The sequence below is a fragment of the Sus scrofa genome, chromosome 11, assembly GCF_054392235.1.
Source record: "Sus scrofa isolate SSC_HxYL_T2T_F1_AM1 chromosome 11, Sscrofa_HxYL_maternal_Yorkshire_Landrace_v2.0, whole genome shotgun sequence".
Taxonomy (NCBI): Eukaryota; Metazoa; Chordata; class Mammalia; order Artiodactyla; family Suidae; genus Sus; species Sus scrofa.
Genome location: NC_139393.1, coordinates 33,463,144 through 33,487,960, shown reverse-complemented (window position 1 = coordinate 33,487,960; position 24,817 = coordinate 33,463,144). Strand labels below are relative to the sequence as shown.

The window sequence follows — 24,817 nt, the reverse complement described above, 5'->3', positions numbered from 1 at the left end:
GTCATTCAGGAACTGTAACAATAGTTACTCATGGCTTTAATGAGTATAGAATTAGTGACTTCCTGTTAGAGGTTGGTTGTAAAGTGGGACGAGGTATTAGTGTGGAGAACTTTTGCTAATTGTACCGGGAACTTGAGAGTGGAAATTGGAGTGGGCTTGGTGAGAACAGTGCTTGCTTTGGGCCTTTTTGGAGGTGTGGCAGGCTGAATAATGATTCCCGCCCCCCTGCCAAAACGTATCCATGCCTTAATTCTTGGAACCTGTGAATATTACCTTATGACAAAAAAGGACATTATAGGCATTTTAGTTAAGACTTTTTAAATGGGGAGATTACTCTGGATTATCAGGGTGGACCTTAAAAGCCAACATATTTCTTTAGAGGGAGGTAGAGGAGATTTGTTTGACAACAGAAGAGAAGGTGAGGTGACTACAAGGCAGAGATGGGGGAGGCAGTCACATGTTAGAGCATGTCAGCAGCCATCAGAAACCAGGGAGACAATACCATTCTCTCATGGAGCCTCCAGAGGGATATCAGCCCTGGTGACACCTTGCCTTTAGCCCAGTTGAATATGTTTCTATTGTTTTAAGTTTAAGTTTGTGGCAATTTGTTATGGCAGCCATAGGAAACTAACAGCAGGTAGTTATGTGGATAACCACATTGAAAGGTGGGGTGCCACAGTTTATAAATACATGTTTTATGAGAACTATGAGATTCATTTAAATCTCTTCCTGTGGTATCATTTTATTTTGGAAGATTCATTTTTTGGGTGAATATAAGATTTGGAGTAACAACTAGAACCTTCATTCATCTGGAATAACAACTAGAACCTTCTGGAATAACAACTAGAACCTTCATTCATCTTGCTGTGCTGTATTGTTTTCATAGTTGCTTTAAAGCTAAGAAAAGGTGGAGGTGATTTCTGTGTCCCTTTTTGTATTTTTTTTGGCCATGCCTGCAACATGTGGAAGTTCCTCGGCCAGGGATCTAACCTGCGCCATAGCAGTGATGGAGCCCCTGCAATGACAAAGCCTGATCCTTAACCCACTGCACCGCAAGAGAATTCCTCTGTATCCTCTTTTTGAATTTATTTCTTCATTCAGTCCTCAGCTAACATGATGCTTTCAGTTGTCCTAGAGTTACTGGTCAAGAATTGGAGGTAATGTTCTTAGTTGAAGGCTTTAGGCACCTGAGTTTTATTCTTGTCAAAATTCCACCGAACCCATCAGGCACTGAAACCTTCATAAGGTAAAATCACTTTATTCTGACCAGTTTTCTAAGTACAATGATCTTTTCGATATCCGCGGAGATTGGCTCCAGGACCCTCCTTGGATACTAAAATCCACAGATGCTCAAATCCCTTATATAAAATGGTATAGTGTTTGCATATAACTTACACACATCCTCCATTAAATCACTCTAAATTACTTATAATACCTAATACCATGTAAATACTATGTATATGGAAACTAGTGTGTGGCAAATTCAAGTTTTATTTTTTGGAACTTTCTGAAATTTTTCCCCCCAAATATTTTTGATCTGTGGTTGGTTAAATCCTCATATGCAGAACCTGCTGATACAGAGGGTTGAATGTAAATTGCCCTAAATCATCCCAGAGTTTCTTTTCTTTCTATCCTTCTAATAGAGATAATAGTCTACTGTTGTTAGTATATGATTTATCAAAAGAAACAAAATATATCAAATGGCTTTTGGGGAGTACATTTAGCTGCTGGCAATAGATGATATATGGTATTTATAACTTCTGTATCACTCTGGATCTTTTCTTTGTGAGTACAAAGGGGTGGGGAAGGGATGATTATCTTAGATTTAGAGCAAGGTTTAATTGCTTTTTTCAAAGACTCACGTCTTTAATTATGAAGCAAGCAAACTGACATACATTTATTGCACTGTGAAACTTTGCATCTCATCTAGTCTGTCTGGTGGCAATTGCTTCTGAACAGATGTTACTGAAACACCTTTGTGCAGTTGGTAGAATGCTAAAATTTGTCATGCTTTTATTATTGTTGTCTTAAATTAACTCTACTTTATGGCATAACTTGATTGCTGTGTCCTAGAATCTTTATATATTTACTGCCTTATAAATTGGATTTAAAATTGCCTTTTTATATAGAATGTAAATTAACATGCATATAACTTGTTTATGCTTACAGAATAATACAAGAAAAAAACCTCTATGTATAACTCTAATGTAATTGTCTTTAATTCAGCACATAGTATCCTCCACACTAGGAATGAAATGATTGCTGTAGAATATGCTTACCATCACACTCTGCTTGTTTATCCCAGGAACTAATTTGGCTTTTAGATCTATAAAATATAGATTAAACATAACCTTTTACTTCATGAGGTATTAAGGATCAAAGCATGAGCTCTTTTTGAACAGGATCTACAAAGGTAACTCTTTCAATAGCAGCAGGGTGGCATCGAAATACCTTACCATCGGGAGTAATTTTCTCAAATAGCAAAATGAAATAATCATTATTAACTTAGGGGAGAATTTAAGAATTTCAGTAAGTTAAGTTTTGGTGCTGGAATATTTAAGTTATTAGCTAATTAATGAAAACTACCTGGAAATGCTTGCCATAGATTTTATTATTCAAATGATGTACTACCACCGTTTCTCACAGTGTTTTATTTATTTATTTTTATTTATTTTTTATTTTGTAGAAGAGGCATTATGAATAATATTTGTGAGCAGTGACTTGTACCACTTTTAGGACTTGGATTCCAGCTCTGTTACTTTTAGCTGTGTGAGCTTGGGCGAGTTCCTTAACCTCTCTCTGTGCCTGTTTCCTCGTGTAAAATGAGGTTGTTGGGAAGATTAAGAGTTAATATGATGGGCCAAGAATGGTACTTGTTAACAGCATTGTAACCTCTGTGTAAATAGTTACCATTTTTAGGGTGGTGGTTGTCAGCATTGGGAGTGATATTAGTGGTAGTATAATTTTTGCCTAGATTTTAGGGCACTGGGGATGTTACATTGGATATTTGGAGAACCTTCCTATACTGGAAAATCTTAATTAGGCTGGACTTTTTCCTTATGACAAGGCAGAGGCATTCTGTTCCCAGGTCTTATCATGGCATGTCCGGTGACATGTGGATTGATACAGACTTCTGATTCTTAGGGCTGAGTGATCAGAACAAGTCTCTGAAGCTTTCTGAGGGGTATGTTTTCATTTATAAAAGGAGGAGCATACACTATGAAACTTAGGTACCAAAGAAATGTACAAAAAGAAATTTGCAAAGGGAACAACTTCACATTTAGGAAAAAAAATTCTTGTGATACTCCAGTGTATATTTGAAAGATGATAAAAATAACATCACCGTATAGATTTCAAACTCTCTATAACTCTTTATGCTTATGGCTCTTTTACAAAACAGATTTACATATAAAATCCAAAACAAAACTATAAAACCAATAAAATAAAATTAACAACAGTAATTTAATGTGATTGATGAAGATGTTTTGTTGAAATTAAGTCATCACTGTTGGATTTAATAGTGGAAACATATGAGTGTGGTTTGCTGTTTTCGTTTTTGTCAACTTGACTCTGGATGGAAATGGAATCCCAGAGGCTGAGGAGGCTAAGCACAGATTGATGAATCCTTAGGTCTAGCTCCACACTGTTGGTAGAGGCCTGTCTTCTCACATTCCTGTTTTTCACACGGTCTGGACTCGAGGTTCTGAGTGAAGTAGTACATTCTCATAAACCTGTTTATGATAAAAAGAAAAGAGCCATATGTAATATAGTTTTAGGAAATTGTATGAGACTGTTGAAAAACAGCAGAAAGAATCAGAGTCAAGGCCACCAGCCTCTGTATTCATTTTTTTCTTGAAATGTAAACTTCTATAGCTTTGGGTACATGGATCCTTGAATAGTGCCATTTTGGAAATGTCAGAGCCTTTTGGAACTGAATTCTTCCTAAACGCAGGAGCTCCTGAAACCTGTGTGGCGTGATGTCCCTGTCAGTTGGCCTGATGACACCATATGCCACACAGATGCAGGCTGGGTTGCCAAAAGTCCCTGGTGGAATGCGGCTCTAGAATGGTTGTTCAGATTGTACAAGACATGCTTACTTTATTTCTAATGCTTGAGATAACCTTGGAAAAATACAAAGGACCTTGGAGGAACTTGGAGATGACTTAAGAAGTTAGGAGAATCCTTGAACAGACCAAGGTTTTGCACCTTGAGTGTTTTGTCTCATGGTGAGCTAAAAGTGATTAGTAAATATTTATCAGTAGCAAAGAATGCATACAATGTGCTTTGAAACAATTTACCTCTGAATGGTTTTCTATGGGTCAACATTTCCCTTGCATTCTTTAAAAGGTATATTTTATCATACAAAAGATATAGAACACCATGTACCTGCTGATCAGTAAGCTTCAGAAATGAAACATAAATACCATAGAAATGTTCATTTCTTCATTATTTATATCTCCTTGTAATCTTTGCTCTTCATTTCTTACAGGGCTTTACAATTTTTTTTTTCAGCTTTGATTAGTATTTTTTATGGCGGGGGTGTGCTCCAATTTATGTCTGTTTCTTTCCTCTAAAAATTGATCTGTGAATGGAATTAGTATCCAATAACTTTCTAATCTCTCCATCTTTGAGCATCATGACCCATCTTAGATACGGGAAAAAAGGGATGCAGTAGGATTTAATGTATCAAATATGTACTATGCACAACCTGTGTGCTAAGGGCCTTGGGGGTATACTCAAGTATGATCCACGTCAGACCTTCATGGATTAAAGATGGCTAAATAACCTGTTCATTGCTCTCCAAGGAAATTATTGCTAATTCTAGGTCATTCTAGATGTTAAAAAGAAAAATTCCATGCTTCTTTTGGAGTTGAGATGTAGAATTTCTTAAAACTCTCAGTAAGATATGTGGATTAATCTAATTGTATGATCCATAATATTACATTTTCGTGGCTAATTTTATTGTGAGGTATCTTCCCAGGATGTGTGTTGGGGGAAGTTTATCTTGTAATTGCTGCATTTTACCTGTTTATTTGGACATCATAAAAATGAAACTTTGTAACATTCAGTTTTTAACCAGGATTTCCAAATTGGTGACATTAATTATGGACTGTACTATACTGTTAAACTGCTTTTGTTTATCAAAACCTTGGCTAGAATGCAATTCATAATGACAATCACAGTTTACTTCTAATGAAAAGTTTGACAGTCTGAGAAATGAACATGAAAAATAGAATGCACGTAATCTACACTCAGAAATTCAATGTGACAGTTTCATTTCTTTATAAAAGGTGATGGTCTCCAATTAAAGCCATGTTCTAACTGCACTCAGCCTCTCTCTGAGGGTATTAATTTGCTCTTATTGATATGTTATCTTGAGCCTCCTTTTGGTTGCTTTATGCATATGTTTGTAAGCTTTTGCAAGTCACCTCTCTCAGTGGTGCGTGGTATAGGCTTGAGCTTACAGTAGGAGTGTGCACACTTGGCTAATTGAAAATCTATGCAAAACTACTCTTGTAACCTTACACCGTCTGGTTCGTTAATCCATTCATGATTAATTTAAATTTAAATGTTATTGATATACCCTAAATGTCTATTTTCTTTTTATAAAAGATTGCAGTGGTGGCGTGCAAGGGCGTGTAAAGACTACCAGAAATACATTTGGGTCATTGGAGAACTGAGGCTTCCTCCTCAAGCTCCTCCAGGGGCCTGGCAGCATGGCTTTAGAGCCCGCCTCACTGCCCCTCCACCTCCAACCACTGTGATAAAGAGGGCTTGGCTGGATTCAGATGTGACTGTATGTCCTTGGGCAAATTAACTCCTGTGCCTCAGTTAGTCTTATCTGTAAAATGGAATAAATAATCATTGCACCGTGAGGATTAGTTGAAGCCTGTTCTGATAGCTTGGGCACAGAGCCTAGTAGTTAATACATGACGGCTGTTTATTACTATGGCTCTTTCTGGATTTTCAGTGGGGTTAGGTCCCGATAAACCCATTTTAAGTCAAAAGTATCATAAAGTCACAAATGCATTAAATAAGCCTAGTGTACGAAACATTATAGCTTAGTTTAAGTTACTTTAAACACTACCTTGGCCTATCATCACAGAGAAAAGTCATCTAACACAAAGGCTATTTTATAATACAGTATTGAATATCTAATGTCATGTATTGAATACTGTATTGTAAGCGGAAATCAGACCAGTTGTTTGGGTTCAGACCGAGTGTTTCTCTCGTGATTGCATGGTTGCTCCCCTGCCCAGCATCACAAGAACGTACCCTACTGCCTATTGCTAGCCTAGCAAAGGATCAAAATTTAAAATCTGAAGTATAGTTTCTATTGATTGAGTATTGCATTCACACTATTGTAAAGTTGCAACTTCTTAAATAGGGGACTGTCCAACTTTTGATTCTTTTTTGAACTCCAAAGTAGGGGAGAGCCTGTCCCTATAGCGTTGACTTCTCTTGGGCTGGTTATCTTGAAGGGCATGTGACAGGATTTCAGTTATTTACAGTGTTTTGACCCTTTACCCTGTTTTTCACCTCCCTTCCTCTCCCTCCCTCCATTCTTGCTGGACACTTGCATTGTGTTCAGGGACCTGGCCTTAATTCGAGTGGGGAACACACCAAGAGGCTTGGTCCCTGGACATATTCCCCTCCTTTCTCTTTCATCTAGACTCCATCCCCTTGGCCTTACCTCTCTTTCTCTGTTAGCCTCTTGCTTGCACACTAAACACATAACCCACAAAATAACCCAGGATTCCCTTTAAAACTAGATGGCTTCACATTCCTCGCCTCCTTAAACCTGACATAAGGTAGAATGTAAATCAACAGTAGAAGCTCTTGTCCCCTTGCCCTGTGGCTGACCTGTGTTGCTGCTTCCTGGTGACAGCCCCTCCAGCTCTGTGAACTGAAGCCCTTTAGACATCAGGAATCTATGGGCCCCTGATTAGCGGGGTCTGTTGATCACAATCATTATCACAGTAGCCACACTTACTCAGTTCTCTTGGTGGGCTGGACACTCCTTTAGTCACTTACCTCTAATATAGTGCTTTGAAGTAGGTAGCTCACTACCCTTGCATTACACTTGCTGGCACTGAGGCCAGGAGAGAGGTTTGGAGACATTCTGAGATGCTGTAGCTGGGAACAGGGATGGGGGATGCAGACACAGCCAGGCTGGCCTCAGAGGCCTGGCTTTGAGCTAATTCCTTGGTTACCTCCCTTTTTTATTTCTCTCAGCATTTATGCTGAAACTGTTATCACTTTCTTTATCTTCTCCATGGGCCTGATTCCTTTTTGTTGTAAACAGTTTTTTAAATTGAAAAAGTAATGCATAAACCTCTTAAAAAATCCAACAATATGAAAGTTCAGAGTGAAATTCACTAAGACTCCCTAATATCTCAGAGCAGCAATTCAGGTTTTCCCCATACAGAGGCAGTGATAACTTTTATTATTTTCTTTTGGAGCCTTTAACGATATTCTTTGTGTATGACTGTGTGTGTGTGTTGCACCCACTTGGTACAGCACGGGAACATGCCACAGCATTCTCTAAACTGATCTTAGAATTGGTTTCTCGCAACCCTTCACACACACCTTGATACTTTCTTCAGAGAGAAAATAAAGGCCATCTTGCTTGAACTGGCTCAGTTTCCTGCTATTGCAGCTGTAATCTTCTTTATTTGCAACTCTTCATCTTTCCCCCTCCAACATCCACCGAAAGAAGTATCTGTTTTTCTATTCCAGGTTAATCCCTTTGCCAATGATCTTGACCCAGTTCCATTCCATGAGGCTGTTTCATTCTTCAAAGGCTCCATCCTGTAGGAATACTAAGATATCTTCAAGCTAAAGGAAACAGTGGAAGCAAAGCCAGACTCCCTTTCCAGCTTTTCCATGACCCTCTGCCCCTCTCAATGCCATGCTCTCTTTCTTTCCCTTATAGCCAATTCTCTGAATTAGTTGTTTTCATTTCTTCTGTAAATATTTGAATGCCCTTTATACCAAGGGTAGCACCAGTGGATATAGTTTGGTCTCTGACTTCAGGAGGCTTCTGTTCAGTTTTGCATGGAGAAGGGCAGTGCAGACCTACAAGTGTGCATTGTTACCGGGGAATCTATATTGTGTCATTTTTAAGGACTCAGGCTATGCAACTAACCTGGGTTTAAGTCCTGGCTCTGAATTTAGTAGCTGTGTGACCTTGGAGAATTGCTTTTATTGTTGTTTATGATTGCATCTATGAAATGGGAACAGTAGTACTTATATTAGAGTTTAGACACGATGTTTCAATTTGCTATACTGGGGATTAACTTGTAAGTACTAGACGGCTCTTGGCTTGCTGCTGATGTTATGACGGCATGGGCTGAGGGTAGAGTGTGCTCATAAAGGAGGGATTCAGACACCTCCCACTGATTCCTCAACTTTGTCCTTGCTTCTGTCATTCCACTGAAATTGCCTTGGCAGATCAACGACCACCAACCCAGTAGCTGATTTTAAAGCTTCATGTTACTGAACTTCTTCAAAGTATTAGCACTGACCTCTCACTTCTTCAAACCTTTGCTGGAACTTGTTCTTCTCTTCTAATCTTTGTTCATCCCTCTTCGACACTCTTAAATTAGTGTTCCAAAATACAATCTCTTTGATTTTTTTACTTTATACCTCCTTGCAGCATGAGCTCATTCATGTCATTAGCTTTTACTACCACCTATATCAGTGCAGTTCAGTACAACTTTCTGCAGTGATGGAAATGTTGTTCTGGTGTGTCCAATTTGACAGTCACTAGCCACCTGTGAATTCACTGGGGCTGCATTTTTAATTTGATTTAATTTGAATTGCCTTATGAAATAGCCATATGTGGCAAGTGGCTAATGCCAGACTCTGGCCCACATTTATGTTTAAAGGGACTATTTGTGGCCTCAGAGTCTTCCTCTGTTAAGTCAGACTGCTTTCAAATGATGTGACAGTGTTTCATTTTGTTTGTTTGTTTGTTTTTTCTCTTGGATGATGTGCACATCTTTTTCAGGCAAAGATGATACACTTTCAATCTTTTTTCTCTTTTCTGTTCTGCATCCGTAATTTCTACTAATCTGTCCTCCACCTCGCTTATTCGTTCTTCTGCCTCCTGTATCTACTGTTAGCTGCTTCTAGTGAGTTTTTTATTTCAGTTATTGTATTTTGCATCTCTTCTTGTTTAAGTGTGATATCTTGTATCTCTTTGCTCAGTGTTTCCTGTAAGTTATCCATCTTCACCTCCAGTTTATTTCCATGTCTTGCATGATCTTCAGCATCAACAGTCTAAAGCCTTTTTCCTGGAGGCTGAGAATCACTTAGCTGATTTTCTGGGGTTTTTCCTTTCTCCCTCATCTGAGTTATAGTTCTCTGTCTTTTCATTTGCATAGGTTTTTGGTGTGGTGACCTTTTTACAGATAGTAGAGTTGTAGCCTCCCTTTCTTCTGGTGTCTGCCCCCTTGTGGCTGAAGTCATTATGGGGGCTTGCTGTAGGCTTCCTGATGGGAGAGGTTGATGCCTGCCCACTGGAAGGTGCAGCTGATTCTAATCCCTCTGGTGGGTGGGGCTTAGTCTCTGGATGGGATTAGAGGCAGCTGTGTGCCTGAGGGGTCTTTAGGTAGCCTGTTTACTGAGGGGTGGGGCTGTGATCCCACCTGGATTGTTGTTTGGCCTGGGGCTTCTCAGCACTGACTGACAGGTGGAGCCAGATTTTCCCAAAATGGCCACCTCCAGAGAAAGGCATGCTGCTGAATATTCCTGAGAGCTTTGCTTTCAATGTCTTTCCCTCCCGACAAGCCACATTTACCTCTGTTTTCCCAGGATGTCCTCCAAGAACTGCACTCAGGTTTGACCTAGGTTCCTATGGAGACCTTGCTCTGCCCTGGGACCCAGTGCACGTGAAAGTCTGTGTGTGCCATTTAAGAATGGGGTCTCCGTTTCCCCTGGTCCTGTGGTGCTCCTGCGCACAAGCCCCACTGGCCTTCAATGCCAGATGCTCCAGGGACTCTTTCTCCCCATGCCAGATCCCCACACGTGAGAGTTTGATGTGAGGCTCAGAACTCTCACTTCTGTAAGTGAGTTTCTGTGAACCAGTTAGTTTCCAGTCTGTGGGGCTTCCCACCTGGGAGGTATGGGTGAAATCTCCCCTTCTACCTCTTGATGTGGCCTCCTCTTTTTCTTCTGGAGTAGGATATCTTTTTTAAGGTTTCTGGTCCATTTGGGTGAAGAATGCTCAGTCTTTAGTTGTGAATTTTGTTGTTTTTAGGAGAGAAGTTGAGCTCCAGTCCTTCTATTCCGCCATCTTGATCCAGTCTCCAAAGATGATACACTTACATAGCCTCTGAAGATACACCCCCCCCATGATAGGTTTATGAGAAAAACAGCATCAGTGATGACAGAAACAGGCATGGGATCACACCTGTTAGAATGGTTGTCATCAAGAAGATAAGAGAGGACAAGTATTGGTGAGGATGTGGGAGAAAAGGGAAACATTGTGCACGCTTGGTGGGAATGGAAACCAATTCAGCCACACTGAAAACAGTATGGCGGTTTTTCGAAAAATTAAAAATAGAACTTATGACTCATCAGTCAGAGTTCTGGGTATATATCTAAAGGAAATGAAAACTACTATGCAGTTGATCTCAAAAAGACATTTGCAGTCCCATGTTTATTGAAGCATTGTTTACACTGTCCAAGGTATGGAAGCAACCTAAGTGTCCATCAACAGATGAATGGATAAAGAAGATATAATATTTACGCATATATACACAATGGACTGTTATTCACTCATGAGAAAGAAGGATATATTCTCCCATTTGTGACAACATAGATGGACCTTGAGAGCATTATGTCCAGCAAGATAAGCAAGAGGAAGAAAGAAATTTACTGTATGATATTACTTTTCTGTGGAATCTGAAAAAGAAGAGTGGGGAAATGTGTTAAAGAAGATAAGCTTTGGGGAGATGATAGAGGGTTTAAACAAAATTAGAAGATAAATAAGGTTTGGAGAGCCAATGTATAGCTCAGTGATTATAGTCAACAGTACTATATGCTAAACTTTAAAGTTACCAAAAGACTAGATCTTAAATGTTCTCACCACCAAAAGGAAATGATAATTATGAAGTGACAGAGATGTTAGCTAGAGCTGCTGTGGCAATCATATCGCACAGTGTAAATGAATCAGGCCAATGCATTGTACCTTAAACTTACACAATGTTGTGTGTAAATTATATCTCCATAATAAAAGGAAACAGGTACAGGAGTTCCCATCGTGGCGCAGTGGTTAACGAATCCACGAATCCGACTAGGAACCATGAGGTTGTGGTTCAGTCCCTGCCCTTGCTCAGTGGGTTAACAATCCGGCGTTGCCATGAGCTGTGGTGTGGGTCGCAGACGCGGCTCGGATACCGTGTTGCTGTGGCTCTGGCCTAGGCCGGGGGCTACAGCTCCGATTCGACCCCTAGCCTGGGAACCTCCATATGCCGTGGGAGCGGCCCAAAGAAATGGCAAAAAGACAAAAAAAAAAAAAAAAAAAAAAAAAAAAGGAAACAGTAGGATTATCTTTAAATCCTCACAGGACCTAAAGACTTTGCATTAGGTTATTAGGATCACTGGGGGCCTTCCTGTGCCTGTGGCTGTCAACTGCTGACTTCCCTTGTTGACTTGTTTTATTAGTGTGCTTGAATGGTGCAATAATCAATAGGAAACTGTGTGCTTTCAGAAGTCTGTAACAAATATACCCGGGTTATTGCTAGAGAGTCATTGTTGAAGTCGCCTTGGTATTGTTGGAGGATTGCCAAGGGCAGTTTAGGCTGCAGTTGCTTGAGCTTGCAACGTGACCACGGAAATTGGTGTGTTCAGAACCTAGCTTGTGACATAGAATGTTATGTGTTGAATTTCACTGTGTCATCAGGTGATACAGTACAAGTTTCATATAGTATTGGACTGCTCTGTATCTAATCCCATTCAAAGATTTCTCTCTTCAGATTCCCCAAATTTCTTTGGATGAGACATGCAATGAAAAGTATTAAGGTTTGGAACTCATATATTTCAGCATGTGTAGCCCTGGCAAGACAGTTACTTATATTATTTTTTGAATCACTGAAAAGGGAAAATAAGTAACCAAGGTTATTTATTTTTTTCCTCTAGAACCATTTGAATTGTAAACTCCTGCAGGGAAGACACTGGTTTTTATATGTCTTTATATGCTAGGCTGGACATACTGTCTTGTTAGCTTTGATGCCCCATAATGATATGATACCTTGCTTGGTTAGTATTTCCAAAAGAAATGTACAGCTTAATCACATTTTATGTACAGTACTCAGACGGTGTGTAACAGCTGACACTGTGCTTTTTTGTCCCTTTTTCAGATGTCAAGTTTGTAAATATTCAATCAGTTTTTTGACTCATTTTAAGTGACAGACAAATTTAGAGGGTGGTAATGAAAAGTAGTGATCAGGAGTTCCCGTCATGGTGCAGTGGTTAACGAATCCGACTAGGAACCATGAGGTTTGCGGGTTCCATACCTGGCCTTGCTCAGTGGGTTAAGGATCCGGCGTTACCTTGAGCTGTGGTGTAGGTCAAAGACACGGCTCGGATCCCGTGTTGCTGTGGCTCTGGTGTAGGCTGGTGGCTACCGCTCCGATTAGACCCCTAGCCTGGGAATCTCCATGTGCCATGGGAGCGGCCCCAGAAAAGGCAAAAAGACCAAAAAAAAAAGTAGTGATCAAATTATGCAAGAAAATTTAGTGGTGATTTAGTTACTTAAAGAGTTCATACATCAATAATTTAAAAATTAATTTTTTAAATTAGCTTTTACCCTATAATTAATTTCTGACCTGAATATGTGTGTGTGTGATTTTTTTTTGAATAGTATTTTGAAATATGGATATTTCTGTGGTCTATGTTTAGTATGATTTGGAAGGATATGGTGTATAATGCTAGTGGAATGTACTTAAAGCTTAAATTCTATAAGTAATAAGAAAGACAACTATTTGTTATATTTCTGTTTTACACTTAAGCAACTTTAAAAAATAAAGCAGGAATCTCCCTAGTAAAACATATTTTTGTGTTAGTCAATTTACAGAAACTACAATTCCCCCACCCTGCTTCTTATATTCACTCACCTCAACTTTACCATAAGACCTTTTAGTAGGAGTTGTAACACTTAATAACCATCCAATTTGAGTTATGCTGTCTTTTCTGTTAAGATTTCCTTTCAATTTCTTTGCCTCATAGACAACTCAGAAACTGGTTCATCTCTGCTGAGTCTTCCTCCCTGGGTTTGATAAGAGCTGCTGCCCCATGGAGTGAGGACTGAGGGGCGGGAAGGGCAATGAGCCAGGGTCTTGTAGTCACAGTGACCAAAGTTCCATTCCTAGCCTGGCCACTCACCTGCTCTGGCAAATCACTCTTGTGACACTCAATTTCCTGATCGCTAAAGGGGGATAATGGCTAATTAGTAGGATTGTTTGGTGCATTAGTAATTACGGTAATGTCAAGTAAGTGGTGGTTGTAATGATGATGAGGTGGGCTTTATAGGGTGGCTACCGAGGGATCTGTTTTGCATTTTGGGTTCTGTCTGAGTCAAGGTCTTTTTTGGCTTAAAGGAACATACATTATCTAGTTTAAGCTTAGAAATGGCAATTGTACAGATGCATGGGACTGTCTCCTGGGATCAAGCAGAGTAAATTCAGCTGGTCCTTGCTTGGATGGGAGCCAGAACTGAAGGCTGGCAGTTTCTCTCATTACCTTTTCAGAGATCATACATCTCATATTGCTTCCTGCGAGGTGTTTGTGCCACTGTTGTATCTCTAAATCGTGTGGCTTCTAGAGCTTTGATTTTCACACAACCATGCCCAGAACCTCATAGTTCCAGGTATACATATAAGCTCTTGGTTGTAATTCTCATCTCTGAATCCCAATTCCAGATTTCTGGGAGAGTGAGGATGTGATTGACTTCACTTGGATTTAGATGTTGTGTGCTTCCTCACACCAGCTGTGGCAGGGCTAGCTCACAAAGAACAGTAAAGATTGCTGGTCCCACGTCTGTGACATTGAGAAGGGACTGTGTGCCTGAGACAGATAAACCAACAGGTGTCTGCCATGTCTTTACATGTGGGTCTTTGGAGAATCAGTTGATAGGTACTAGAAGAGTAAGTTCATAATAGCTTGCCCAACTTAGTGGTTTCTAGCCCTGGTTGTATATTAGAGTCACCTGGGGGAAGCTTCATACGTTCTTAGGGCAGGCTCTATCTTTGGGTATTCTGATTGAGTTGCATTTGTGTTAGGAAAAGACAACAAAAACTTTTCAGGTGATTCTCATATGCAGACTGCAAACCACTGGCCTAAAATGGTATGTGATATGTGGTACTGTGGTACGTCTAGGAGTTCAAAGATGAGGGAAACAAGGTCCCTGCCATGTTTAAAGAAAGAAAGGAAGAGAAAAAGGACATACAAACTGCAAGACAGTGATCAGTGACCCGAGGGAGTTGTAATCAGAAGAGCTATGGGCAACAGAGGTAGAGTTATCATTTCCTGACGGTACTGAGGGTTCACAGCCCTTATTGTAAATTTACGCGTGCATGTGTGGTACCTCCTCAGAGTGTTTGCTTACCTCACATCTCATTTTCCCCTTCAGCTGTCAGTCTCCTGAGGTCCAGGCAACATGCTAGCTGTAGGGATGGTGTTGGGGAACTGCCACTGCTTGGAATTCTCAGCCCCAAAGAAAAATGAGAGCATGTGAAAGGCATATATGATCCAATACAGTTGACACTCAGCAAAGCAGACCTGCAGGGAAAGTGAATTCAACTGTTATTTACTGTTTAAGTTGACTACTTATAATAAGTTCTTTTTTTTTTTTTTTTTTTTTGCCTTTTTAGGGCTGCACCTGTGGCATATGGAAGTGCCTGGGCTAGGGGTGGAATCGGAGCTGCAGCTGCTGGCCTATGCCACAGCCACAGCAACATGGGATCCAATATCCACATAGCTGCCTCCTTAGTCCACTTCCAGTCTACTCAGATGCTACCTTCTCATTCAGGCTTATGCCAACTCCAGTTCTCACATTTAAAGTTGCAACCTCTAAAACTTGCAAAACCTCCAAAACCTGCTTTCTGGGTTTGCCCTACTTTGTGCCAGTTTTCATTTTTAGCAGAGTACTCATTACCTTCTAACATCCTTTGTAACTATTTTACGTGTTTCTTGTCTCTTTTCCCAGTAGGAAGTAAGCTCCTTTAGGATAGGAGTCTTGTTTTATTTACTGATAGATCCTTTGCCAGTAACATAGTTAATGTTTAATAAACATTCGTTGAATGAAAGAATGTTTTAGGAATCTCTCTATAAGAAGGAGGAATTCTGTATTGCCAATTTTACCTAGATCATGACTAAAACTTAATTTCACTTTAGTTTTAGATCATTGCTATAATGTTTGCATGTTAATTAGCAAGTATTTAAGCATATACAATTAGCAAATAGAGATTCTGTGTTTTCTCGCTCTCACTATTAAACACCTCTTTTATGGTGCTTATTCCACTGTCTTGTGTTTTGGTTATTCACTGCTCCTTTGGTTATAAGCTCATAAGGGGCAGCGACTCTTTATATTTCACGTAGTGTCTTACATGTGTTGGCAGGCTAATTTTATGTGTGGTAAAAAAAAAAAAAAAGGATTATGAGACTAGATTTTAATGGAAAAATCATGTCTTATTTCTTATACTTTGGTATTATGTCTTCATTTGCATTAAGGGATTATCCAGTGAGTGGTATTTACCTCAGCATTCTCAAGATGGCATGTGATCGTTTACATTTACAATAAGAAAAAATGATAGATTTCTTTTATTTCTGACATTAATAAGTGTCATAAAATAGAAAAATAAAGCTAAGTCAATATATTATTGTTGCCACCAAAATTGAATTTGTGTCAAAAGGATTTGTGCTTGTGATGTAGTGATTCGTATATTTTTCTTGGAATTAAGTCTCTAGAAGGTGACAACATCAATAATTCACAAAACCAAGGAGCCTTTTGAGATTGGTTAATTTATATATGTGAATTAGAAAACAAATGAATAATGTGCTTAATGTATTCTGACACATTTGAAAGTATTCATCAAAAAACCCAGCCTATTAAAAAGTCTGTTCACAGTATTTATTAGATTTTTTTAGATTTTTATTTTTATCTCTTTTACGGCTTCATACATACATTTTATTTGGAAAGGAACTAATCTATATTTTCTGCCTGGTGTGAAAAGTAACTTAAAACATCCATAGTATCTTAAAGATCCATGGTAACTTAAAAAAAAAAACAACTTTTCTCATTATAAAAGTAAATACACTCATTCTAGACAACTGAGAAAATACAGAAAAATGTGAAAAAAATTACTCCAAGTCCCTCAATCCAGATATAAAAAATTAACAATAGTTCCTGCCTGATTTTTCCCATAAATATGTATATTAATGAAGTTGGAATTATATTGTATATGCAATTTTAAATACAACTTTGTTTCCTTGTAACATTGTTTATTACCAATTTCCCAATGGCAGGACTGTAATTTATTTAATCTTTTCCATTTTCTTGGAAGTTTTAGGTTGGTTACAATTCTAGCTGTTTAAAATAGCACTGTACTTGTTGGCCATCTGTATAAATTCCTTGGAGAAATGTCTATTCAGGTCTTTTGCCCATTTTTCAATTGGGTTGTTGGCTTTTATAAGCTGCTTTGTATATTTCAGAGATTAAGCCCTTGTCAGTTGTATCATTTGAAACTATTCAGAAAGAGAAAGACAAATACCATATGATATCACTTATATCTGGTATCTAATATACAGCACAAATGAACCTTTCCACAGAAAAGAAAATCAAGGGCTTGGAGAATAGACTTGTGGTTGCCAAGGGGGAGGGGGAGGGAGTGGGATGGACTGGGAGCTTGAGGGTAATAGATGCAGACTATTGCCTTTGGAATGGATAAGCAATGAGATTCTGCTCTGTAGCACTGGGAACTATGTCCAGTGACTTATGATGGAGCATGATGATGTGAGAAAAAGGAATCTATACATGTATGTGTAACTGGGTCACCATACTATACAATAGAAAAAATTATTGGAGAAATAAAAAAAAATTAAAAAAATAAAAAAATAGCTCGGTAGTGATACATGTTTGTGTACAGGCCTCTTATTTCCTAAGTATAGATTCTAGAAGTAGAATTACTAGGTTAAAGAGTAATTACTAGTAGAATTCCTAAGTTGAACATAGGATTTGTTTCACCAAATTGTTCTCTAAGAATTATCCAAATTTACTTTCATCATGGTGATGCTAGAATGTCGACAAATAAAATCCTTCTCAGATATATATGAAATGATGCTGTGTGATCCAAATGATTCCAGGTGCTGTATGAGCCTCTGGAATATCCAGTCTAAATTTGTGTCTTGGACATGACATCTAAGAGGCTGAGGCAATCTCAGAAAGAGTTACTAGTTGGATAAGCTTCAAGGTGGTTCTGGAAGCTCTGAGACTGTTTAAAATTTTTTACCGCTGATGCCTTACTTTTCAGCCTTCTCCAGATGATGAAAACGGTCTTGGGGTCTCATGACCTAGAACCAAAACTACTTGTAAAGGGGTTCAGAGATCTGAATTACCTTTTCCTGGACCCATTGCTGAAGAGTTTTTGATCTGGTAGTTTAGGTGAACGAAATTGGCACAGCTGAAGAGAGTATCTTAAAATAGGTATGAAAGCTGTGTTACTAGGATTAGTTGTTATATTTTCCCTTTGAAGGAAAAAGAACACTAGAGTTTTACTAGAATAAAATATGGCTTGTTAGGTGTTCAGCACCTGTGGTGCATAATCCAGGTGAGAGTACCAAGTAGCTATTTGATAATTGGTTTTTCTGGAGAGTGGTTGTTTTCCAGCAGTTATGTTGCAGTCTTTTTATCCTTTTGAAAACCTTGTGCCCTCTTAGAAATGAATCTTCTTTTCATGTCTGTAAATGCTTGACTGATGCCTCTTCCGGAAAGCTGGTCTTTTAATAAAGAATGAGTTACGGAGAAGGGAGGCCTGGATTCTTGGAGCGTAAGAGATGGATCATGGGCACTGGACAGATGTTTATCTTCCTGAAATGGGCAAGATTATGGTTTTGAGTAGATGAACGGATTAAAAGATGCTACTGAGCTTTTTCTGATTCTCACCTGTGCTAACCTCTCCTCTCTCATTTTTCTCCAACTCAAACTTAAAAAATGACCACAAGAAGAGCAAGGCAACTTAAAAGCTTTACTTTATAGTATCAAAGATCAGCTCTGCTCTTGTCCTTAGTGCTGGGAAAGCTTGTGTTATTTTTGGACCCTTCTGAGATGTTAAATCTGGAGCCCTTGAAGAACAATATTTTCACATCTACACGAAGAACAATATTTTCACATCTACATGTATTGTGTGGTTGCTGGGGAGAGTTCCCTTAGATCCATCAATAGGTGTGTTTAGTGTCGTGGTTGCTAGTAGTATTACTTCATATTTCTATGGTCTTTATAATTGGCATGGACATTAAAGACAGGTGTGGAACCAGAAATGGTGCTAGGTTAAAATACATATTCATAGGTATGTTGGTGGAAAGGGATAATCTGGCCTTTAAAACAAAACTGTGAGCAAGATCTTAACATATCCTCATCTACCACAGATTATGATTAAGACGAGACTGAGCCATGCTCTTTTCCCTGAAGGTAAAACTTTGTTGTGTTGGTCAGAATCTGCTACTCATTCTGTCAAGCAAATAGTGTCATGTCCTGATCTGATATGAACAGTCTTTGATAATTAGGTATTAACTCTATGCTTATGAGTTTGATTTATTGTACTTTAGTGGGGGACTAAGCATTTCAATAAATGATGCATCTGGTGCTTCATCCTGGACGCTAGAGATTGTTAAATTCTCTTAAATCAGTGCCAATCAGTGCCTTTCACTTCAGGGCAGTAAAGCCTGTCTCAACCATACCAGCACTGTTTCCTACTTCTCTGAAATCCTCTGCTGCTTCTCTGCACCCTTCTTTTCATTTGTTTCCCCCTTCTTTTCATAACCAATTTTATGTTAATTAATTAATTTTTCTTTTTATGGCCGCACTTGTGGCACATGAAAGTTCCTGGACTAGAGGCTGAATTGGAGCTGCAGCTGCCAGCTACACCACAGCTACAGCAACGCCAGATCTGAGTTGCATCCCTGGACCTATGCCATAGCTCACGGCAACACTGGATCCTTAACCCACTGAGCGAATCCAGGGATTGAACCCTCATTCTCATGGATACTATATTGGGTTCTTAACCTGCTGAGCCACAGTGGGAACTCCAAGGACACTGATTTTCAATGAACCATGTGACAGGCAGTCTGTGTAATGCTGATAGTGGTGGTTCCCAGCTCCCTGTAGCAGGGGCTCTTTAAGCATGCAGATTCCTAAGCCCCACCTTAGATCTACTGCGTCAGGATCTTGGGAAGCTGCAAAGAATACTCTTACAAAGAATATCTCAGTGGTTTCTTGTGCACACTAACAAACTGAAAACCAACTGGTCTGGAGGGTCTCATTTATGAGAATTGGATCTGAGTCACTTGCATTTGGAGGCTTTAATCTTAGAATTTTTTCTCTTGTTGGTAATTTCTTATAATGGCCCAGTTAAATGGTGTTAAGTTTAATAGAATTAAATTGCAACAGCTGAAGATTATTCTAAGATATATCTGTGGAGGGGCTCTGATGACAGTGATCAGAGCAGGCCTGGTGGGCCTTCAGGTATCCAGTGACATCAGCGGACAGATCCTTTGCTCCCTGCTAATCCATTTGTGCTCACTGATAAAAGAACATGTAAAATTTGCCGAAAGCCTAGGGCTACAGCCTGGAGTCTTTTTTTCATTGCATGTGGACCTCAGGGGCTTATATGTGGCTTTGCGTTATATAATTTATTTAGTCATTTTTACTTACTTGTCAACTAGGTTGGTGGGGGAAGAACTGTGCTTCATACCTCTTGATATTGACAGCATTTTGCACAGTGCTCCAGAAGATCTAGGTCTATTTTTTGACAGCATGTACTGTCTTCAGTAAAGGTTTTGATCCCTTGCTTAAATGAGAATATAGAGGCCTATGTTCTGTGTTTTTATTTCCCCCCACCTCCTGTTTTTTATTCTATGTTCTCTTGAAGAAAAATCTATAAAGAACTTGTTCTTTCTTTCAATTCCGGACTCATCTTCTTGATCATTCATCCTAGGAACTGTCATTAGCAGAAAACATTGTTATCTGTCTATATACAGTACCACTTACTTTTTAGGGAGAAATAGGATTAGCATTTTGAGAAACATAGGACAAAGGTGTTTTGGCTTGGGAAAAGAGCCCCAGTGTGCTTTAGTACCATGCCTTAACCAATTACCAAGGTCCTGTGTTCAGAGTTGTTTATATTTTGATATTGTCACCAGTTTTATTCTATCCCATTGTCATAAAGCATTAATAACACCTATAGATTTATGGGCCAGGTAATGTAACTAAAGGCTACAAAGTCACATCTAGGTGTAAATTTTTTTTTTTTTTAAGGTCTGCACCTGTGGCATTTGGAGATTCTCAGGCTAGGGGTTGAATTGGAGCTGTAGGTGCCAGTCTGCACTACAGCCTCACCAATGCAGGATTCAACCATGTCTGGAACCTACACATAGCTCACAGCAACTCTAGATACCTAACACATAGCTCACGGCAACTCCAGATACCTAACCCTATGTGGAACCTACACATAGCTCACGGCAACTCCAGATACCTGAGTGAGGCCAGGGATTGAACCCATGTCCTCATGGATACTAGTCCAGTTCCCAGAGCCACAATGGAAACTCTTGTAAATGTTTTCATATGTCTAAAATGGAGTGCTTTTAATCCTCATCCCCAGCGCCCCCCCACCCCCACAAATATACCCTAATGTGATCAGGTTGCTGGTTTTTTTTTTTTTTTTTTTTTTTTTTTTGTCTTTTTGTCTTTTTAGGGCCGCACCCATGGCATATGGAGGTTCCCAGGCTAGGGGTCCAGTCAGAGCTGTAGCTGCCGGCCTACACCACAGCCACAGTAATGCCAGATCCAAGCCGAGTCTGAGACCTACACCACAGCTCATGGCAACACTTGATCCTTAACCCGCTGAGTGAGGCCAGGAATCGCACCCGCAACCTCATGGTTCTTAGCTGGATTCGTTTCCGCTGAGCCATGACAGGAACTCCCCAGGTTGCCATTTTTAAAAGTGTTCCTATTTGATTCCATTTAATGGTGGTTTTATGTTTCTGTTTCCTTCTTGGTGTGGATAATAACAAACACCTACTGATGAACTGGATTGGTGTATGCAGTTTATTTCCCCAAACCAGGAGATGTAGTAAAGAGCATTGATGGTAGCTATGAACAGAAGTGCATTTTTTTAAGCGTCTTGGTTAACCCGACATTTAAACAGTACCTCAAGTACTAGTATAAAAGCAATGCTTTTTTATAATAAAGTTTTCTTTCTTTTTTTAACTAAGGTTGTCACCCCCATAGTTTTTTATATCTACCAAAGCACAGCCAAAACCCCACAGAGTTTGGGCTGGGGATTTTATGTCAGACATTCTCTCTTCCTTCTCCCTCTCGTATTTAGAAGTCTGTAATCCAAGTAGGTAGGACCTTGAGATAGTGTAAACTTTGTAATAAACTTGAATGAATTTTAGAATTTAAACATCCCACAAAAGGATACCACTTGATCTAAACTTTGCATTTTTTCACTAAATATTTACTGTTTTTTTCTTTCCTTTCGTTTGTTTCCAGTCATATATGAGGTAGACTATGATTGGACATTTGAATTTTTAGGGCAATTACTCAGGTTCAGAACTACTCAAATTTTTTAGTGCTAACATGTCTTTAGTGGTTTCTTTCAGATTGCATGTGGGAAAACAGATATATAATCTCTATTTTCTGAAAGATGGACACTTACTCTAGCTTTACTGTTTTGACATAGAAACCAACATTTTGAGGCGAGTTTCCCAGCTGTTTACTCTGTTAGTCAATATCTCTAGTCCTGTCATGGGCCTGGAATTGCTGTCATCTTGCCCTACTGACTTCTCTTGCTGGTGGTGAGAATTGATAGGTAAGTGTTTTCCAGAAGAGAAGCAACAGTGAACCTGACCCTACCTAGCTTTGTGCTTGTTTCTCCGACTGTTAAACTTCCTACAAGTTACATCCCTTTGAGTTTTCTTATTTTTCTATGTAAGCATTATAATTCTGTTGTAATTCATCACTTTTTCTGTATGTGTATAATAATACAGTTTGTAATTAGACTTACATGCATGGCTGTATAGTTAAAAAAGCAGGCCAAGCATTTAACAAATTAATTGAGTTGCTAGACATTCAATGAACGAGTTAAAGGGTATTAAAAAAGAAAAACTATGACCAAAAAAAAAAAAAAGAATCCTTATATATCTTGTTTCTACTCAACAGTGACTGCTCATTTTCTGTGTTTTCTGAAAGTTATATGAGTCCCACTCTAATTTAAAAGGCCGTCCTATGTTAGGCTTTTGAAGGTAGATAAAAATGTTCCTCTTGGTTATTTACATCTTCTGAATTTTATAACATGTCACCTATATTCCCTACATTTTCTGCACCATACTTTTTGTATCTTCTGTGCAGTTTTAGATCATAAATCCTGCATAGGCCCTAGTCTCATTTCTCTTAAAAATTGCTTGTGTGCTTTCACTGTTTCTTCTCCCTTTTTTAGCATCACTTCATGCATTTTCCTCAGGCAACCCAACCTGATTTTTTTGGAGTATTTCATTTGTGTAACTAAATGTTTTCTTTATTGTGGCATAGTATTCCCAATAGGATTTCAGCATGATACTTTTTCATTAGCTTTAGTTTTCAAGCATTAGGATTTCAGCATAATACTTTTTCATTAGCTTTACTTTTTAGCATTAGAATGCTGTTGTGTCAGAAGCTGGCTATATATATTTTTTTTCTTATCAGAAGATTTTGAAATGACCTCTTTCAGGTGTGACCTGAGTTGTGATTGCGGTGATAGCTCAGGTTGAAGAATGAGAGAGTGATGTGATTAACCAAATGCTGTGGGCTGGAAATCCGCTGGTGGGAAAGCACAAATGCAGCAGGCAGTTAGAGGAAGGGAGCCCCGCACAGCCTGTCCTCTGCTCCTTTCTCTGTAAACTCTGGAGCCTTGTAGATTTGGGTCTAATTCTGGGCTGAGACTGAGGACCTGAGTGCCTCAGGATCACACCCACTCTCAGGGGCCCATGTCCAGGCTTGTTCATTGCAACAGCTGAAGATAGTAGTGATTAAAAGTCCATTCTACAGCCCAGGATTCAATATTAGCCCTTTGTTAATCCAGTGTTACTGCTTCTTTGCTCCTGGGTCAGGATAAGTAGCGTAACGGAACAGGCAGTTCGGTCTGGCACCTAGTGGTGTGGTCATTAATCCAGCTGCATTCTCTTTGATACATGACACTCGTCCTGGGTGCCTCCAATTATTGCCTCTCTGCACAAGAAGGAACCAAGAAGGAATATCTTGGTGAGAGAGAGTCTGGGATAATGATTTATACTGTATGAATTAAAAAAAAAATTTTTATTAAAGTGTAGTTGATTTACAATGTTTCTTCAAGTTCTGTTGTACAGCAAAGTGACCCAATCACACACAGTTCCCTGTGCTGTACAGTAGGCCCCATTGCCCATCCATTCTAAATTTAACAGTTTGCATTCAAAAAACCCCCCAAGTGCCCATCCATCCTGCTCCCTCCCTCTTTCCCCTGGGAACCCTAGACCTGCTCTCCTTGGCCATGATCTATTTCTGTTTTTTAGATAGGATCATCTGTTCCATATTTTAGATTCCACAAATAAGTGACATCATATGGTATTTGTCTTTTTCTTTCTGGCTTACTTCACGTAGAATGAGAACCTCTAGTTGCATCCATGTTGCTGCAGAGGGCATTAGTTTCTCTTTTTATGACTGTGTAATAAATATTCCATTGTACCACATCTTAATCCATTCATCTGTCGTTGGACATTTAGGTTGTCTTCATGTCTTGGCTATTGCAAATAGTGGTGCAGTGAACATAGGGGTTGCATATATCTTTTTCAGTGAAAGTTTTGTCCAGATATATGCCCAGGAGTGGGATTGCTGGATCATATGATAATTCTATATTTAGTTACTGGGTACCCCATACTGTTTTCCATAGTGGTTGTAGCAATTTACATTCCCACCAACAGTGCAGGAGTGTTCCTTTTTTCTCCACCCCCTCTCCAGCATTTGTTATTTGTTGACTTATTAGTGATGGCCATTCTCAGAGGTGCGAGGTGTTACCTCATTGTAGTTTTGATTTGCATTTCTCTGATAATTTGTGCTGTTGAGCAGTTTTTCATATGCCTGTTGGCCATCTGTATGTTTTCTTTGGAGAAATGTCTGTTTAGGTCTTCTGCCCATTTTTCAATTGGGTTGCTTGTTTGTTTGTTTTTTTTGTGGTTGAGTTGCATGAGTTGTTTGTATATTTTGGAGATTAGGCCCTTGCCTCTTGCATCATTTGCAAAGATTTTCTCCCATTTTGTGGTTGTCTTTTCCTTTTTTAAATACTTTCCTTTGCTGGGTAAAAGCTTTTGAGTTTAATTAGGTCCCATTGGTTTATTTGCGTCTTTACTGTCATTATTCTAGGAGGTGGATCAACAAGATGTTGCTGTGATTTATGTCAAAGAGCATTCTGCCTATGTTTTCCTCTAGGAGTTTTATAGTATCTGGCCTTATATTGAGGTCTACACTGTATGAATTTTTAATTTGGATCATCATTGAAGTAGATTCATGAGCATAAAGGTGTAT

At 39.1% G+C, this 24,817-nt stretch overlaps 1 protein-coding gene and 1 long non-coding RNA gene across 3 annotated transcripts in view; both read left to right on the top strand.

The window, feature by feature from the left end:
* The window catches only part of DIAPH3 (diaphanous related formin 3), a 501,230-nt gene that overhangs the window by 3,575 nt on the left and 472,838 nt on the right, over window positions 1–24,817 (top strand). The window lies entirely within an intron of this gene.
* LOC146398608 (uncharacterized) lies at window positions 12,457–15,068 on the top strand. The gene is made up of 2 exons (XR_014820060.1): window positions 12,457–12,720; window positions 13,293–15,068. It is a non-coding gene; the product is annotated as an uncharacterized LOC146398608 (long non-coding RNA).